Here is a 19,701-nt window from a genome sequence, read left to right as displayed (position 1 = left end):
GTGCGTTCGCTGATTACTCAGTGTTGTGTCAGGAAATCGAATACATCACTTCCCTAACATTGACCTGCCTCTCAGCCAATTAGGGTTACCTATCACCTGATTGGCTGAAACAACAGGCATCGCTATTGGATGCCTGGTGGGACGAGAGGATGAGAGTCGGAGATGAGGACGGTGACGGTGTCGAGTAGTGCCTGCAGGAGACATGAAGGACCCCGCTTGTCGCCGTCACCCGCTGCCCCACCAAGACAGGGTAAGTGCCGGGCAGACGGCGAACAGGCGGGGGTCACACTGGCAGCATTTGATGGGCACAGTAGGTGCAATTGATGGGCACAGTGGCAGCATTTGATGGGCACAGTGGCTGCGTTTGATGCCACAGTGGCTGCGTTTGATGGCACAGTGGCATCGTTTTATGGGCACAGTGTCATCATTTGATGGGCACAGTGGCATCGTTTGATGGGCACAGTGTCATCATTTGATGGGCACAGTGTCAGCGTTTGATGGCACAGTGGCAGCATTTGATGGGCACAGTGTCAGCGTTTGATGGCACAGAGGCATTTGATGGCACAGTGGCAGCGTTTGACGGGCACAGTGTCAGTGTTTGATGGCACAGTGGCAGCATTCGATGGCACAGTGGCAGCGTTTGATGGCACAGTGGCTGCGTTTGATGGGCACAGTGAGGCTGCGATTGATGGGTTTTTTTTCAAAATTTTTTCAGTTTGTTTGCGCCCCCCAAAAATTTTGAGCTCCAGCTGCCACTGAACTCAATCATCTTCATCACCACTCAGGTGCATCTGACCATAGACAGACATGAATGGAAATATGGACTCTGACTATCTCAATCTCTCTGCTGGCATGGCTTCTGCCCTAAAGATGGGATTCTGACAGACCCTCTTTGTATTGCATGTTACATTATAGGCAGAACTATGACAGGTCCTCTTTGTATTGCATGATACATTATAGGCAGGGCTTTGTAATGAACCTGAGCCTATAGGAGGGCTCAGACACACCCCCTTTACCAACCTGTAGGTGGGGCTCCAACATTACCCTCTGTAATGCATGCTAAACTATAGGCAGAACTAATGGACCCCGTGTCATCCAATAGGCAGGGCTCCGACAGGTCCGCTTTGTAATGCATATTTCCCTATAGTCAGGACTCAGATACACATCCCCTATAAGTCATGCCCCCCATCCCCTCCCCACTGTAACGCATATTACACTATAAGCAGTACTGTAATAGGGGCCCTTTGTAATGCATGCTAGGCTATAGGCAGGACTCTGACAGGTCCACTTTGTAATATATGCTACACTATAGGAAAGACTTTAAGGGGGTCTCTTTGTAATGCATGCTACACTATAGGCAAGACTTTGACGGGGGTCCCTTTGTAATGCATGCTAAGCATCATCCATCCCTCTCTACACTGTATCCATGTCCAGCATCATCCATCCATCCCTCCAGTCTCCACAATGTATCCACATCCACGTCCATCATCCATACATCCATTCCTCCAGTCTCCACAATGTATGTACATCCACACCCAGCATCGTCCATCCATTCATCTATTCCTCCAGTCTCCACAATGTGGGTAGATTCGGTGGGACGGCCAGTGGGCAGGTCCTGGGAAATGTTGGTGGGGGGGGCAGGCCTAAAGCTGTGTAAGGGGCCCCAAAATTTCTGATGGCTGCCCTGCGTGTAGGGTGGCTCCCAAACAAAATTGACACCCTTTTTTCCCACAAATAGAGCTTTCTTTTGGTGGTATTTGATCACCTCTGTGGTTTTTATTTTTTGCACTATAAACAAAAAAAGAGCGACAATTTTGAAAAAAACGCATTATTTTTGAATTTTTGCTATAATAAATATCCCCCCAAAAATATAAAAAAAATCTTTTTTCCTCAGTTTAGGCTGAAACGTATTCTTCAACATAAAAGTTATAGCATCTACAAAATAGGGGATAGTTTTATGGCATTTTTAATAATAATTTTATTTTTACTATTAATGCTGGCGATCAGTGATTTTTATCATGACTGCGACATTATGGCGGACACGTCGGACAATTTAGACACATTTTTGGGACCATTGGCATTAATACAGCGATCAATGCTATAAAATTGCATTGATTACTGTAAAATGTCACTGACAGTGAAGAGGTTAACCACTAGGGGGCGGGGGAAGGGTTAGGTGTGTCCTAGGGAGTGATTCTAACTGTCTGGGGGATGGGCTAGCAGTGACACGACACTGATCACTGCTCCCGATGAGAGGGAGCAGAGGATCAGTGTCCTGTCACTAGGCAGAACGGGGAGATGCTGTGTTTGCATCGGCATCTCCCCGTTCTTCAGCTCCATGACACGATCGCGGGTCCCGCAGGCACGGTCATGGAGCTCGCGTCAGGTACGTTACTTTGCCCAGCCGTGCCATTCTTACAACGTAAATGTACAGGAGGCGATCGGCAAGCGCTTAAATAATATACTGCATATTTCAGTACTATTTAGGCAATTATATCATGCTCTAAACATTATTTCCATGTGCAATTCTCCAGGTTTTAGCAGAGTAAGGGTTTGGGCACTATTTGGTTTCAGGGAACTATAGTAAATTTGATTTAACTATTGACTGAGGTGTACGGGCCCTTGCCCACTATACCTGACATAAATCCCCTCTCACCAACAAATTTTTCTATGTTTCCTTTTGTGAATGCGAGATCAGAGTATGTCTACCAGGGATGATCAGTTAGACCACCCACACCTCCACCTTGGATGGGTGCTGTATTGAGTATGCTTGTAATATCTTTTTCAAATCTGACACAAAGCTCATGTTCACATATTGATGCTTTTGTTGCTAAATCTCTACATCTGTTAAGAAATGTAAGAATAATTTGTAAGATGTCTGTATCGCTGTTTAACCCGATATAGTTTGTTTGTTTTGTAGTTGATTGGTTTCTATAAGGGATGAGCCAAACATCCCCCTGTTCGGTTCGCACCAGAACATGCAAACAGGCAAAAAATATGTTCGAATTCGCGAACACCATTAAAGTCTATGGGACACGAACATGAATAATCAAAAGTGCTAATTTTAAAGGCTTACATGCAAGTTATTGTCATAAAAAAGTGTTTGGGGACCTGTGTCCTGCCCCAGGGGACATGGATCAATGCAAAAAAAAGTTTTAAAAAAGGCTGTTTTTTCGGGAGCAGTGATTTTAATAATGTTTAAAGTGAAACAATAAAAGTGTAATATTCCTTTAAATTTTGTACCTGGGGGGTGTCTATAGTATGCCTGTAAAGGGGCACATGTTTCCCATGTTTAGAACAGTCTGACAGCAAAATGACATTTAAAAGGAAAAAAAGTCATTGAAAACTACTCGCGGCTATTAATGAATTGCCGGTCCAACAATACACATAAAAGTTCATTGATAAAAACGGCATGGGTATTCCCCACAGGGGAACCCCGAAGCAAAATTTAAAAAAAAATGATGTGGGGGTCCCCCTAAATTCCATACCAGGCCCTTCAGGTCTGGCATGGAAATTAAGGGGAATCCTGGCCAAAATGTAAAAAAAAAAATGGCGTGGGGTCCCTCTCAAAATCTAAACCAGACCCTTCAGCTCTGGTATGGATTTTAAGGGGAACCCCGCGCCAAAATTAAAAAAAAAATGGTGTGGGTTCCCCCCAAAAATCCATACCAGACCCTTATCTGAGCACGCAACCTGGCAGGCCACAGGAAAAGAGGGGGGAGGAGAGAGCGCCCCCCTGAATTGTACCAGGCCACATGCCCTCAACATTGGGAGGGTGCTTTGGGGTAGCCCCCAAAACACCTTGTCCCCATGTTGTTGGGGACAAGGGCCTCATCCCCACAACCCTTGCCTGGTGGTTGTGGGGGACTGCGGGTGGGGGGCTTATTGAAATCTGGAGGCCCCCTTTAACAAGGGGACCCCCAGATCCTGGCCCTTCCCCTGTGTGAAATGGTAAGGGGGTACAAAAGTACCCCTACCATTTCACAAAAAAAGTGTCAAAAATGTTAAAAATGACAAGAGACAGTTTTTGACAATTCCTTTATTTAAATGCTTCTTCTTTCTTCTATCTTCTTTCTTCTATCTTCTATCTTCCTTCGGTTTTTTTCCTAAATCTTCTTCTTCTTCTGGTTCTTCTGGTTCTTCCTCCGGTGTTCTCGTCCGGCATCTTCCTCTGCGGCACCGGTGTCTTCTTCCCTTCGTCTTCTGGGGCGCTCCACATCCGACCATGATGAGAGGCTTCCACTGTGTGACGCTTCTCCTCTGCTAAAGGTTCTTAAATAACGGAGGAAGGAGAAGAAGGAAGAAACTGAAGGAAGATAGAAGAAAGAAGAAGCATTTAAATAAAGGAATTGTCAAAAACTGTCTCTTGTCATTTTTAACATTTTTGACACTTTTTTTGTGAAATGGTAGGGGTACTTTTGTACCGCCTTACCATTTCACACAGGGGAAGGGCTGGGATCTGGGGTCATTAAAGGGGGCCTCCAGATTCCGATAAGCTCCCCGCCCGCAGACCCCCACAACCACCGGGCAAGGGTTGTGGGGATGAGGCCCTTGTCCCCATCAACATGGGGACAAGGTGTTTTGGGGGGCTACCCCAAAGCACCCTCCCAATGTTGAGGGCACGTGGCCTGGTACGGTTCAGGAGGGGGGCGCTCTCTCATCCCCCCTCTTTTCCTGCGGCCTGCCAGGTTGCATGCTCGGATAAGGGTCTGGTATGGATTTTTAGGGAGACCCCACTGCATTTTTTTTTAATTTTGGCGCGGAGTTCCCCTTAAAAACCATACCAGACCTGAAGGGTCTGGTATAGATTTTGAGGGGGACCCCACGCCATTTTTAAAAAATATTTTGGCCGGGGTTCCCCTTAATATCCATGCCAGACCTGAAGGGCCTGGTATGGAATTTAGGGGGACCCCCACATCATTTTTTTTTAAATTTTGGTTCAGGGTTCCCCTGTGGGGAATTCCCATGCCATTTTTATCAATGAACTTTTATGATTATTGTCGGACCGGCAATTCATTAATAGCCGCGAGTAGTTTCAAATGACTTTTTTTCCTTTGAAATGTCATTTTTCTGTCAGACTGTTCTAAACACGGGAAACATGCGCCCCTTTACAGGCATACTATAGACACCCCCAGGTACAAAATTTAAAGGGATATTACACTTTTATTGTTTCACTTTAAGTATTAAAATCACTGCGCCTGGAAAAAGGGCCGTTTTTAAAACTTTTTTTTTGCATTGATCCATGTCCCCTGGGGCAGGACCCAGGTCCCCAAACACTTTTTATGACAATAACTTGCATATAAGCCTTTAAAATTAGCACTTTTGATTTCTCCCATAGACTTTTAAAGGGTGTTCCGCGAATTTGCCGCAAACACCCCAAATTGTTCGCTGTTCAGCGAATTGGCGAACAGCCGATGTTCGAGTCAAACATGAGTTTGACTCGAACTCGAAGCCTATCTTTAGTCTCTATGCACAGCGGTACCAGATTTTGCACTCTCCAGTTTTAGTAAATCAACCCCCGGTGTGAGAACAGTTTACAATACCATTTAAAAAAAAAGAAAAACAAAGTCTATAATATTTTAGGAAAATCTAAAACCATGGTGTATAACATGTATAAAATGATGTATAAAATGATTGAGATTCTTATGTCTTTGGTATTGCAGAGCACAACAGAAAATCATTCTTCCAGTGTAGACCAGTCATCTCTCATGATAGATTTATTGTTGTGCACTTTGGTTGCTGTGATAGATGGAATCTGAGCGTCTATTAGGATCCTTAAAGGGAAAAAAATGAAATTAAAAAACAACTGTTTGGATAATTTTATTACATTTTTATTATTCATGTTTAAAAAAAAGTCAATAGGTGTGTATTATTCATTCAATAGGTTGGTATTTTTCATTCAAGCTATTTGTTAAATCATCAAAATTGTCTCTTTTATATTATATTATATTATATTATCTGAAAAAAAAGACTATACGTTGCCTTTTGCATAATGGAGTTCAAAATCATTGCTTTCAGTTCCTAAAATACCAAAGAAAAGTTTCTGAAACCCTTAATTTATTTTTTTTTCTGTAGTAGATCTTTGTAAATCTATATACAAGATATAGCAATAAATACTGTAGATGAATACAAAAAGCACTGGTGATTACTGAAGACAGAGTAATTCCACCCAATCTTTTTTTTTCTCCCAAAATTTTGACAGAATGCTAAAGGTTAGAATCTTAGGCTTTTTTTGCTATCTAGGGAGTTTTATGCTCAATTCTTATCCAGACAACCATTGTTATTGAGATAGGAAACCTGAAGAGTAGGGATGAGCCGAACACCCCCCCAGTTCGGTTCGCACCAGAGCCTGCGAACGAACCGAAAATTCGCACGAACGTTAGAACCCCATTGATGTCTATGGGACTCGAACGTTCAAAATCAAAAGTGCTCATTTTAAAGGCTAATTTGCATGGTATTGTCCTAAAAAGGGTTTGGGGACCTGGGTCCTGCCCCAGCGGACATGTATCAATGCAAAAAAAACTTTTAAAAATGGACGTTTTTTTGGGAGCAGTGATTTTAATGATGCTTAAAGTAAAAAAAAAAAGTGAAATATTCCTTTAAATATAGTACCTGGGGGGTGTCTATAGTATGCCTGTAAAGTGGCGCGTGTTTCCCATGCTTAGAACAGTCCCTGCACAAAATGTCATTTTTAAAGGAAAAAAAGTCATTTAAAACTGCTTGTGGGTTGAATGTAATGTCGGGTCCTGGCAATATGGATGAAAACCAGTGAGACAAACGGCATGGGTACCACCCAGTCCATTACCAGGCCCTTTGGGTCTTGTATGGATATTAAGGGGAACCCCGCACAAATTAAAAAAAGGAAAGGTGTGGGGCCACCAGGCCCTATATACTCTGAACAGCAGTATACAGGCGGTGCAAATAAGACAGGGACTGTAGGTTTGTTGTTAAGTAGAATCTGTTTGTAATTTTGAACTGGTACATTTTTAACGTGTTTAGCTCCAGCCAAAAAATCTTTTTTAAGCTTTTTGGAAAACATAGGGAAGGATCATCACCCCTGTGACATTTGTTTTGCTGTCTGTGCTCCTCTTCAGAAGATTTCACCTCACTTTTTGCCCCAATGACAAATGTTTTTTGAAAATTTGGGTTTTTTTGTGAAACAAGGATTGGTGATAAAGCATCAGTGGAAAGGAGAAATGTTTTTCCCATATTAACTCTTACAGGAGAGAATTTCCCTTCTTAGGGGTAGATTTCATCTCACTTCCTGTTATCTCCTTCCGTTTGCAAGTAGGAGTCGTTTGCAAGTTGGATGCTTGAAAGTAGGGGCTTGCCCTATATACTCTGCAGAAATTGGGGCCTTAGGTGTTGTTGTGGCCACAACACGGTAAGCCCTCACAGGGCCCTGCTGTGAAATATTAGATCAAGAATTGTAATTACAAGCCCCTGTTGAACAGGGGCAGAAAAATTGGGCCTTTGGTGGTGGTGCTGGTGCCACAACACTGTAAGTCCTCACTCGCTCTTGGTGGGCGCAGAAACGGTCCCTGCTGTGAAATATTAGATCAAGAATTGTAATTACATGCCCCTGTTGAACAGGGGCTGAAAAATTGGGCCTTTGGTGGTGGTGGTGCTGGTGCCACAACACTGTAAGTCCTCACTCGCTCTTGGTGGGCACAGAAACGGGCCCTGCTGGGAAATATTAGATCAAGAGTTGTAATTACATGCCCCTGTTGAACAGGGGCTGAAAAATTGGGCCTTAGGCACTGGTGCTGGTGCCACAACACTGCAACCCCTCACAGATACTCTAGTTGGAATGCAGTAACGAGCCCTGCTGCAAAGTATTGCATCAAAAATTGTAATTACACGCCCCTGTTAAACAGGGGCTGGAAAACTGGGCCTTAGGCACTGGTGACGGTGCCCAGAACCAAAAATTTTCTTACAAGCTATCAGCGTGATCATTGAGGAGGAAGAGGATAATTACTCAGGATAGTCACTCAGCATCAGCATAGGCAGTCTTTGAAGGGATCTGAGATTTCAAAAAAAATTATTCGGTTACATCAGCATCAGGTGCTTGGTAGCTGGTGGTGAACCAAGACTGATTCATTTTTATGAAGGTCAGTCGATCGACCGAGTCGGTGGACAGAAGCCCCCTGTGATCGGTTACAAAGCCTCCAGCAACACTGAATGTGCGTTCCGAAAGAACGCTGGATGCAGGACAGGCCAGTAGCTCAATTGCATACTGTGCAAGCTCTGGCCAGTAATCCATCCTCAAGACCCAGTAACCCAGAGGATTTTCGGTGGGAAAGGTGTCCAAGTCAGATCTTGCCCCTAGGTATTCCTGCACCATGTAAAACAGACGCTGGCGATGGTTGCTGGAACCGATCATACCTTGGGGCTGCGGACTAAAAAATTGTCTGAACGCATCGGTCAGACGGCCACCTTCTCCACCGCTCCTTCTTTGACTGACCGAAGCCTCAGCAACACGTTGTCCAGAAAAAGGAGTTTGTAACCTCCCAGTCTCTGGGAACGCGTTGCACAAACCTTTCTCCAAGGCCTCCCGAAGATGTTTCATCCTCTGCTCCCTCTGCGACGGCAAGATAAGGTCCACAACCTTACCTTTGTAGTGTGGATCAAGGAGGGTTGCCAGCCAGTATTGGTCCTTCTCCTTGATACCACGAATACGAGGATCCTTACACAGGCTTTGCAGGATCGGGGAGGCCATGCAGCGTAGGTTTGCTGAGGCATTCGGTCCGGAGTCCCCTGGGTCACTAAGGATGACATGGTCTGCAGCCACCTCCTCCCAGCCACGTACAAGTCCATGTGTTTCTTGGGAATGATCCCTTAAAGACTGCTGCTGATGCTGAGTGCCAGGCTCCACCTCCATACTGACACAATCCTCCTCCTCCTCCTCGTCCTCTTCCTGTGTTATCGGCGGGCACGCAGGAACACTGTCTGGATAAAGGGGGCCTTGAGAGCTAAGGAAGTCCTCCTCTTCCTGCCTCTGTTCTGCCTCAAGTGCCCTGTCCATTATTCCACGCAGCGTGTGCTCCAACAGGTGGACAAGGGGGACAATGTCACTGATGCATGCACTGTCACTGCTCACCATCCTCGTGGCCTCCTCAAATGGTGACAGGACAGTGCATGCATCCCTGATCATGGCCCACTGGTGTGGGGAAAAAACCAAGCTCCCTTGACCCTGTCCTGGTGCCATAGTCGCACAGGTACTCATTGATGGCCCTCTGCTGCGTGTGCAGCCACTGCAGCATGGCCAACGTTGAGTTCCACCTGGTGGGCATGTCATAGATTAGGCGGTTCTTGGGCAGGTTAAACTCCTTTTGGAGGTCCACCAGCCAAGCAGTGGCAATATATGACCGGCAGAAATGCACACAGACTTTCCTGGCCTGCCTCGGGACATCCTGTAAGCCCGGGTACCTGCCCAAGAACCGCTGCACCACCAAGTTAAGGACGTGAGCCATTTGTCCCTGTCGGAGGGCAGAGAGGAGGTTGGTGCCATTGTCACAAACCACCATTCCTGCCTTAAGTTGGCATGGCATAAACCACCTCTGAACCTGCCCCTGCAGAGCTGACAGAACCTCTGCCCCAGTGTGGCTCTTGTCCCCCAAGCACACCAGCTCAAGCACCGCATGGCATCTTTTGGCCTGCGTACATGCATAGCCCCTTGAACGCCTACGGAGCACCGCTGGTTCCGAGGACAAAGCACAGGAAGAGGCCATGGAGGAAGAAGAAGAGGAAGGGGTGGAGGAGAGAGGTGTGTCACAATCATTAGTAGTGGCATTTTGGAGGCGTGGTGGCAGAACAACCTCCAACACTACTGCACCTTGTCCTGCATCCTTCCCAGCTGCCAGCAGAGTCACCCAATGCGCCGTGAAACTTAGGTAACGTCCCTGTCCATGCCTGCTGGACCATGAGTCAGCGGTAATATGCACCTTACCGCTGACTTTTTTTTCTTTTTTTTTTCTTTTTACCCATTTTGACTGATGTTTTTAGGTCATCTGGTATGTTTGTCACATGCACTTTAGTATAGTCCCTTTCCCCCTCCCTCTATTCCCTTCCTATCACAGCGCAACTACCACCCCCCTACTTATACTGTTAAAGACTAGTGTAATGGTGATGAGACACTGACTGCCAACATAACAGTTGATTAATTAACTGCTTTCCGCCCGCCCACCGTCAAATGACGGCGGGGCGGTGCGGCTCTTGTTCTGGAACGACGTTATATGACGGCGTCCCAGGACGGCCGCTCTTGCGTGCCCGCTGGGGCACGCAGCGCAGCGATCGTGGGCGCGTCATGTTGCTAGGACACGGCGTGACACCGATCACTGTCTGCGGCTCTTTAACCATGTGATCGCATGTGTTCAATCACAGCCGGTCACATGTAAACATGGAGATGCCGGTAATCGGCTCTCCTCGCCTCACACTGACAGGGTGTGTGGTGAGGAGAGCCGATCAGCGGCATCTTCACATAGGGGGACATCTAGGAATGTAATCGGGGCACTGATCACAATATAGCCATACAGTGTCACCAATCACTGCCCACAAGTGCCACCAATCAGTGCCCATTAGCAATGCCAGTCAGTGCTGGCAATTAGTGCCACCTATCAGTGCTGCGCATCAATGCCCATCACTGCTGTCGATCAATGCCCATCAGTGTCGTCTATCCGTCAAAATTTTTGGTCTTTTTTTGGAAAAAATAAAAAAATAAAAAAGAAAGCTCTATTTGTGTGAGGAAAATCATAAAAAATTTGTTTGGGTACAGTGTAGCACGACGGCGCAATTGTCATTCAAAGTGCGACAGCGCTGAAAGCTGAAAAATGGCCTGGGCAGGAAGGGGGTGTAAGTGCCTAGTAGGCAAGTGGTTAAATAGCAAGTGGGAAGAAAAAAGGTAATGGTTTATTGGTGATCACTGTGCTTGACTAATGCATTTATACATTTAGAGTGCTTTGCATGAGGTGCCCACATGTACTTATCAAGTCAATGATCTGGAAAAAAGCATCAGTCAGTGACAGAGATAGAGCCAATGTAATTGCGCCTTATTGGTTAATGTTTGAAGATTTTACTTTCTGCATGCTCTTTTTTACAGGTGTGGCCAGCTCATGCAAGGCACTCTAAAAGTAACATGCATAAGCCAAACACAGCGATCCCTGATAAACCAATACCTTATTTCTGCACTCTTGCTTACCTTCATAAGGAAATCTGCTATTCCTATTGTCACTACTAGGGATAAGCTTCGTGTTCGAGTCGAACCCATGTTCGACTCGAACATCGTGTGTTTGGTTGTTCGCCGAATTACGAACGATATGGGCCGTTCGCGCCAAATTCGAGTGGCGTGTCACGTCCCAAAATTCACTGCGGCATCGCAGTGCATTGCTGGCTGATGATTGGCCAAGCATGCACTATGACCCGCATGCTTGGCCAATCACAGCGCTGTGTGTACAGAGAGCCGTAGTTGGCCAAAGCCAAGGAGGCTTTGGCCAATTATGGCTCAGGGGGGTTTAGTACATGCCCCACACTATATAAGGCCGCCTGCACGTCGGCCCTGTGTAGTGTGTTCCGGCTTAAGAGAGAGATAGATAGAGAGACAGTGTCATTTGATTTAAGTTAGATAGAGTAGGCAGGTCGAGTCAGTTAGCTGCACTTAGTGTATTGTGTATATATATGCATACCAGGTGTTGTGTGTGTGTGTGTGTGTGTGTGTGTGTGTGTATATATATATATATATATATATATATATATATATATACACACACACACACACACTGTATTCAGTTTAGCTAGATTCTGTTCTTCTCTTCCTAATATACTGACAGGCAGGCAGGTGTTTTTACAGTATTTCCAGTTACTGTACTGTGTACCCTGCACAGTTGTACCTACAGTATAGCTACCTGCAGCCAGGTGCTTGTGTAGGCTCTTTGAAGTATTTCCAGTTACTGTACTGTGTACCCTGCACAGTTGCACCTACAGTATAGCTACCTGCACCTCTCTCCTCCACCCCTCCTCTTCTTCTTCCTCCATGGCCTCTTCCTGTGCTTTGTCCTCGGAACCAGCGGTGCTCCGTAGGAGTTCAAGGGGCTACGCAAGTACGCAGGCCAAAAGATGCCATGCGGTGCTTGAGCTGGTGTGCTTGGGGGACAGGAGCCACACTGGGGCAGAGGTTCTGTCAGTTCTGCAGGGGCAGGTTCAGAGGTGGTTGATGCCACGCCAACTTAAGGCAGGAATGGTGGTTTGTGACAATGGCACCAACCTCCTCTCTGCCCTCCAACAGGGGCAACTGACCCATGTGCCCTGTTTGGCTCATGTCCTTAACTTGGTGGTGCAGCGGTTCTTGGGCAGGTACCTGGGCTTACAGGATGTACCGAGGCAGGCCAGGAAAGTCTGTGTGCATTTCCGCCAGTCATATAATGCCAGTGCTCGGCTGGCAGACCTCCAAAAGGAATTAACCTGCCCAAGAACCGCCTAATCTGTGACATGCCCACTAGGTGGAACTCAACGTTGGCCATGCTGCAGTGGCTGCACATGCAGCAGAGGGCCATCAATGAGTACCTGTGCGACTATGGCACGAGGACAGGGTCAGTTTTTTTCCCCATGCCAGTGGGTCATGATCAGGGATGCATGCACTGTCCTGTCACCATTTGAGGGGGCCACGGGGATGGTGAGCAGTGACAGTGCAAGCATCAGTGACGCTGTCCCCCTTGTCCACCTGTTGGAGCACACGCTGTGTGGAATAATGGACAGGGCACTTGAGGCAGAACAGAGGCAGAAGGGGAGGACTTCCTTAGCTCTCAAGGCCCCCTTTATCCAGACAGTGTTCCTGCGTGCCCACCGATCACACAGGAAGAGGACAAGGAAGAGGAGGAGGATTGTGTCAGGATGGAGGTGGAGCCTGGCACTCAGCATCAGCAGCAGTCTTTAAGGGATCATTTACAGTCCCAAAAAACCAATGGACTTGTACGTGGCTGGGAGGAGGTGGCTGCGGATTATGTTGTCCTTAGTGACCCAGAGGACTCCGGACCGAATGCCTCAGCAAACCTATGCTGCATGGCCTTCCTGATCCTGCAAAGCCTGCGGAAGGATTCTTGTATTCGTGGTATCAAGGAGAGGGATCAATACTGGCTGGCAACCCTCCTTGATCCACATTACAAGGGTAAGGTAGCGGACCTTATCTTGCCGTCGCAGAGGGAGCAGAGGATGAAACATCTTCGGGAGGCCTTGCAGAAAGGTCTGTGCAATGCGTTACCAGAGACTGGGAGGTTTAAAACTCCTGTTCCTGGACAATGTGTTGCTGAGGCTTTGGTCAGTCAAAGAAGGAGCGGTGGAGAAGGTGGCCGCCATCACCAAAGGCCCAATTTTTCTGCCCCTGTTCAACAGGGGCATGTAATTACAATTCTTTATCTAATAGTTCACAGTAGGGCCCTGTGAGGGCTTACAGTGTTGTGGCAACACCAACACCTAAGGCCCACATTTCTGCAGAGTATATAGGGCAGGCCCCTACTTTCAAACATCCAACTTACAAACGACTCCTACTTGCAAACGGAAGGAGACAATAGGAAGTGAGATGAAATCTACCCCTAGGAAGGGAAATTCTCTCCTGTAAGAGTTAATATGGGAAAAACATTTCTCCTTTCCACTGATGCTTTATCACCAAACCTTGTTTCACTAAAAACCCCAAATTTTCTAAAAACATTTGTCATTGGGACAGAAAGTGAGGCGAAATCTTCTGAAGAGGAGCACAGACAGAAAAACAAATGTCACAGGGGTGATAACCCTCCCCTATGTTTTCCAAAAAGTTTAAAATAGATTTTTTGGCTGGAGCTAAACATGTTAAAAATGTACCAGTTCAAAGTTACAAACAGATTCTAACAAACCTACAGTCCCTGTCTTGTTTGCACTGCCTGTATACTGCTATTCAGCGTATATAGGGCCTGGTGGCCCACGCCTTTCCTTTTTTTAATTTGGGTGCGGGGTTCTCCTTAATATCCATACAAGACCCAAAGGGCCTGGTAATGGACTGGGGGGTACCCATGCCATTTGTCTCACTGATTTTCATCCATATTGCCAGGACATTAAGCACTTCGCACCCGCGCTATAGCCAAAAGACGGCTACAGCGCGGACGCCAAATGCTGGGAGGCCGTCCTCCTCCTGTTTACTTCCGAGATGTGCGCTCCCGCGGGCGCGCATCCGCGGGCGCGCATCGGGGAAGTTCTGTGCTGGCCTTGTCCCTTGGACACATCCAGTCACAGATTGCTGTAAACGGCCAATCACAGTGGCCGTTTACAGTGCGATTGGCGGTGTCAATGAGAGATGATCTCATATGTAAACATATGAGATCATCTCTCATCGCTGGCTCTCCCTCCTCCCACAGAGACAGCGTGTGAGGAGGGAGAGCGAACCGCTGCAGAGTGAGTCAAAAAAAAGAAAAAAAAGTGACGTCAGTGCCATCTGTCCCCACTGTCATCTGTTCCCACTGCCCGCTGTCCCCACTGCCATGTATAAGTGCCATCTGTCATCAGTGCTACATATTAGTCCCATCTGTCATCTGTGCCACCTGTCAGTGTCACGTGCCATCTGTTATCAGTGGGATCTGTGATCAGTGTCACGTGTCATCAGTGCCATCTGTCATCAGTGCCACGTATCAGTGCCATCTGTCATCAGTGTCATCAGTGCCACGTCAGTGTCACGTGTCATTGTCCTGGTGCTCCAGGGCCTTCAAAAGTGTAATAGTTAGTCAACAAGTTAGATGTGTAATTTATGCTCCTAGAACATCTGATGGTGCTCCCTGCATGTTGCGCCTCTCTATGTGGCCAGGCTGTGAAAAAGTCCCACACATGTGGTATCATAATACTCAGGAGGAGTAGCATAATGTATTTTGTGGCGTTATTTGTGGTATATACATGCCATGTGAGAGAAATAACCTATTACAATGACAATTTTGTGGAAAAAAAAATCTTCATATTGCAAAGAATTGTGGGAAAAAATGACAACATCAAAAAGCTCACCATGCATCTTACTAAATACCTTGAAATGTCTACTTTCAAAAAAGGGGTCATTTGGAGGGTATTTGTACTTTCCTGGCTTGTTCAGGTCGCAAGAAATGAGAAAGGCCACCAGTACATCAGGTGTGATCAATTTTTTATGATTTGCACCACAGCTTGTAGAATCTCTAACTTTCACAAAGACCAAATAATATCCACTGATTTCAGTTATTTTACCAAAGATATGTAGCAGTATAAATTGTGGCCAAAATTTATGAAGAAAAATTAATAATTTGCAAAATTTTATCACAGAAACTAAGAAAAATGCGTTTTTTTTTCAAAATTTTCGGTCTTTTTTCATTTATAGCGCAAAAAATAAAAAACCCAGAGGTGATCAAATACCACCAAAAGAAAGCTCTATTTATATGAAAAATAGGACAAAAAATTAATTTGGGTACAGTATTACATGACTGAGTAATTATCATTCAAAGTGTGAGAGCGCTGAAAGCTGAAAATTGGTCTGGGCAGGAGGGGGGTTTAAGTGCCCAGTAGGCAAGTGGTTAAAGCCACAAGCAGTTTTAAATGACTTTTATTCCTTTAAAAATGTCATTTTGTGCAGGGACTGTTCTAAGCACGGGAAACACGCGCCACTTTACAGGCATACTATAGACACCCCTCAGGTACGATATTTAAAGGAATATTTCACTTTTTTTATTTTAAGCATCATTAAAATCACTGCTCCCGAAAAAACAGCCGTTTTTAAAACTTTTTTTTTGCATTGATACATGTCTCCTGGGGCAGGAACCGGGTCCCCAAACACTTTTTAGGACAATACCATGCAAATTAGCCTTTGAAATTAGCACTTTTGATTTCGAATGTTCGAGTCCCATAGACGTCAATGGGGTTCTAACGTTCGTGCAAATTTTTGGTCCGTTCGCAGGTTCTGGTGCGAACTGAACTGGGGGGTGTTCAGCTCATCCCTAGTCACAACATTTGTGGAGGCAAAGGCCAGCAAAAAATAAGTTTCTCTCAGAGCAGGTTTCTTTAAAAAGTCACTGATCCATGTTACCATTTTCCCTAATTAAGAATGCTAATTCCCTATAAGGAATAAATTCCTGTATTCTAATATTTAATACTTATCTTCTTCTCATGCACAACACACTCCAAGCTTATGTCTGTGTTCTTCAATCCACAGGACTTAGTGGTGGAGCGAAGGCTGGAATTGTCATTGGAGTATTACTTGGAATGATTCTTATTGGAACCACAGCTGGATTCTTCTTTAGAAGAAAAAGTATGTTGTATTGGTCTCTGGTCTTGGGAGTCTAAAGCTAGGCACTCATATTGCAGTCTAATTCTACAAAGTCTTTACAAACTCAAAAACATTTACCATCTATAGGGCCAATAGGTAGGCTTTAGCACTAAATAGTTGCTGATAGTAGTAGAAGTGATTGTATGATCAAATTGTAACCTGTATGGCCAACCAAACACTGGAATTTATTATTCCCCAAGCCTGTATCCCATCTCTATATAGCACACTTCTTCATGCATCCTGATACTCTTGAGCAGATACAGATTGTTTGTATGTAAAGTTCTCCAATAGCGTTCAGCAACCACATTTATTATAATTGGAATTTGTTTCTTTAGTAAACTATAATTATGGAATGAATATCCAAAGTACAGGCTAATGTGTCTCTACCCGTTGCATAAGGACTACATGGAGGTATTGCTGCCAGGATTACTGATAGACCTTGCTGTCCTGTAGTTGCCATCAAGCAGCCATGTACATTTAGGCATCAGTGTCACATATCTAAGTACAGGCATTCCCTGGGTTACAAACAATATAGGTTCTGTAGGTTTGTTTTTAAGTTGAATTTGTATGTAGGTTGGAATAGGTACATTTTTTAAGTGTAACTCCAGCCAAATACTTTTTATTAATTTTTTGGATAGGGAAGGGTTAACACCCCTGTAATGTTTGTTTTGCTGTCTGTGCCTCTGTTCAGAAGATTTCACCTCACTTTCTGTCCCTGTGACAATTGTTTTTTTTTGTAAACTTTTGGGTTGTCGTGGAAACAAGGATTGGTGATAAACCAGCGGTGGCCGTCCATAAGGGGTGCAGGAGCCCCTAATCTTTATGCGCCTGGCCCTTAATCTCCATGAAGGGCAATGGATGCATAGAGTTCTACAGGATTTTTTTTTCTCCGAAGTTTGGTTGTTTGCTGCCCCCCCCCCCACCAAAATGGAGCACCAGCCACCACTGTGATAAAGCGTCAGTGGGGACGCCTTTTTTCCCATAACTCTCACAGGAGTGAATTTCCCTTCCTAGGGGTAGATTTCCTCTCACTTCCTGTTGTCTCTCTCCATTTGTAAGTATGAGTCGTATGTAAGTCGAAAGTTTGTAACTTGGGGACTGCCTGTACTCATATCTAATAAGTGACATCTGCAGCTTGGTATGGGTAATCAAGCCAGTAATCATGGAATTATATTTGGCTGCTGATTTCCAAGGTGGGAGACAATACTTAAAGCTCAAGTGTGGGCAAAACTTTATTTGGGCATTAGCCGGGTACCTATAATGATGTGTGCCCCACTGGTGGCTGATATCTTTTTTGTTGAAAAATGTTGCTTGCATGCAGCCTGTTGCGGTGATGTCACCACTGGAGTTCTGGAGGCGAATCTGACAGTAGGGGGTTGGAGCATAGTTACCACAACAGATCACTGTGACATTCATATGCCTCTTATCTAATCACAGAAAGCCACAAATTCTTTGAATTGAATAGAAAACATTCTCTGGAGGAGCTGCACATCGAGGGACCCACTGTGATCTCTGTGCTCCAGCCCCAACTGTCAGCTTCACCATTGGAGCAGAAAGAAGCAGCAGCCACCGGTGGGACACACATCATTACAGCTACTGTACCCATTAGTACCTACAGTGGCTTGCAAAAGTATTCACCCCCTTGGCGTGTTTTGTTGCCTCACAACCTAGAATTAACATGGATGAGGATTTACAAAATGTAATTTACAGAACACGCCCACAACTTTAAGGATGTTTTTTTATTTTTATTTTAATGAGTGGCCACATGTTTTGTTAAACTCCCTTCTGCAAAAAAGTTTTATCCCTATTGTGGGGTCACCAGTACAGTATTTATAAATTGAAATAATATCCCCTCTCAAGCGTCTCTTTTCCAGAGAGAATAGGTTCAGTGCTCGCAACCTTTCCTCATAACTAATATCCTCCAGACCTTTTATTAGCTGTGTTGCTCTTCTTTGTACTCGCTCCATTTCCAGTACATCCTTCCTGAGGACTGGTGCCCAGAACTGGACAGCATACTCTAGGTGCAGCCGGACCAAAGTCTTGTCAAGTGGGAGAATTATTTCTGGAGTTGATCCCCTTTTTAATGCATGCCAATATTCTGTTTGCTTTGTTAGCAGCAGCTTGGCATTGCATGCCATCAGGGCTGGATTAACATAGGGGCTGATGGAGCTAAAGCTCCAGGCCCCTGCCTTAAAACCGGCCCGCCCAGCCAGCAGTATAAGCCCGATTTTCTCCTGTCCATAAACTTCTATGGGACAGGAGAAGCTGTGTATAAGTTGAGGGGTGTCTGGCTGTACCTGTGTTTGCTCACTGTGTTTATTACAATGTCACAGTGCACAGTTCTCCCCCTACACAAATGGGAGAGGCTGAGTCGGCTCTGCCTTTCCCCTCCCCTCTCTCACTCTGTGAAGTCTGTGGCTGTGCAGTGAAGGAGCCGTGTGGGTGGGAAATTATGAACAGAACACCGGCAGATATCTCTGAGTGATCAGCCTCCAGGGACCATCCAAATGTGAGCTCAGTGACTCTTATCTCCCTTCCCCTCGTTTTGAACTTATTCCTCCAGCAGTAGCTCTTATAACTGCAGCCAAAGTGTTTAGAATTGTGTCCTCAGCCTGTGGTAGTGCTCGGTCCCTTGTGCTTTTAGGTGGGTTCACACTGGTTTGCTGTGTTTTGGCCCATTGCTAGTGTATCCACAGTTTTCTTGCGTTTTACCCACAGTCCTATTGATTTCTATTAGGTTGTGTGTTTTTTTCTGCAAGTGCACCAAAATTCCTACATGCTACATCTTATCTTTGGCGCACTGTCAGAAAATGCAGTAAAAACCTGCAACCTAATACATATCAATAGGACTGCAGCTAAAACTGCAGATACACAAGCAGTGCGGCCGACTGCAGCACACCAGTGTGAGCCCAAAGGCTTGCACACACAACCCCCCCTGTAGAACTTGGTCTGATCAATACTCCTGGCATACACACACACACGGCCATACCATCCCAGATCAGGAGGGGTGGGGGCTCCAGGGATTTGATTGACTATGCAGGCCCTGTCCCTCCTATCCATCCGAGCAGAGTCCTGGAGGCAGTGGCAGGCTGCTGGTGGCAAGTGGCACACTGTATCTGGTTGCATGCTGCTGGGGGCAAGTGGCACACTGTGTCTGGAGGCATGTGGCACACCGTATCTGGTACATGCTGCTTGTGGCAAGTGGCACACTGTATCTGGTGGCAGGCTGCTGTTGGCAAGTGGCACACTGTGTCTGGTGGGAGGCTGTGGGTGGCAAGTAGCACACTGTATCTGGTGGCAGGCTGCTGGTGGCAAGTGGCAAACTGCATCTGATGGCAAGTGGCACACTGTATCTGGTGGCAGGCTGCTGGTGGCAGGTGCCACACTGTATCTGGTGGCAGGCT

The 19,701-nt window shown here is 45.8% G+C and overlaps 1 protein-coding gene across 1 annotated transcript in view; it reads right to left on the bottom strand.

Moving 5' to 3' along the window:
* Positions 1 to 4,024: 4,024 nt before the first annotated feature.
* LOC141110635 (cell adhesion molecule CEACAM1-like) overlaps positions 4,025 to 19,701 on the bottom strand; it is a 165,261-nt gene continuing 149,584 nt past the window's right edge. The window contains exon 13 of the mRNA XM_073602088.1: positions 4,025 to 4,306. The gene's annotated coding sequence lies outside the window, so the exon portion shown is untranslated. The remainder of the gene's footprint in view (positions 4,307 to 19,701) is intronic.

This window comes from Aquarana catesbeiana, linkage group LG10 (genome assembly GCF_042186555.1).
Source record: "Aquarana catesbeiana isolate 2022-GZ linkage group LG10, ASM4218655v1, whole genome shotgun sequence".
NCBI lineage: Eukaryota > Metazoa > Chordata > Amphibia > Anura > Ranidae > Aquarana > Aquarana catesbeiana.
The sequence above is the reverse complement of the archived record's forward strand: the minus strand, read 5'-3'. Positions and strand labels throughout refer to the sequence as shown.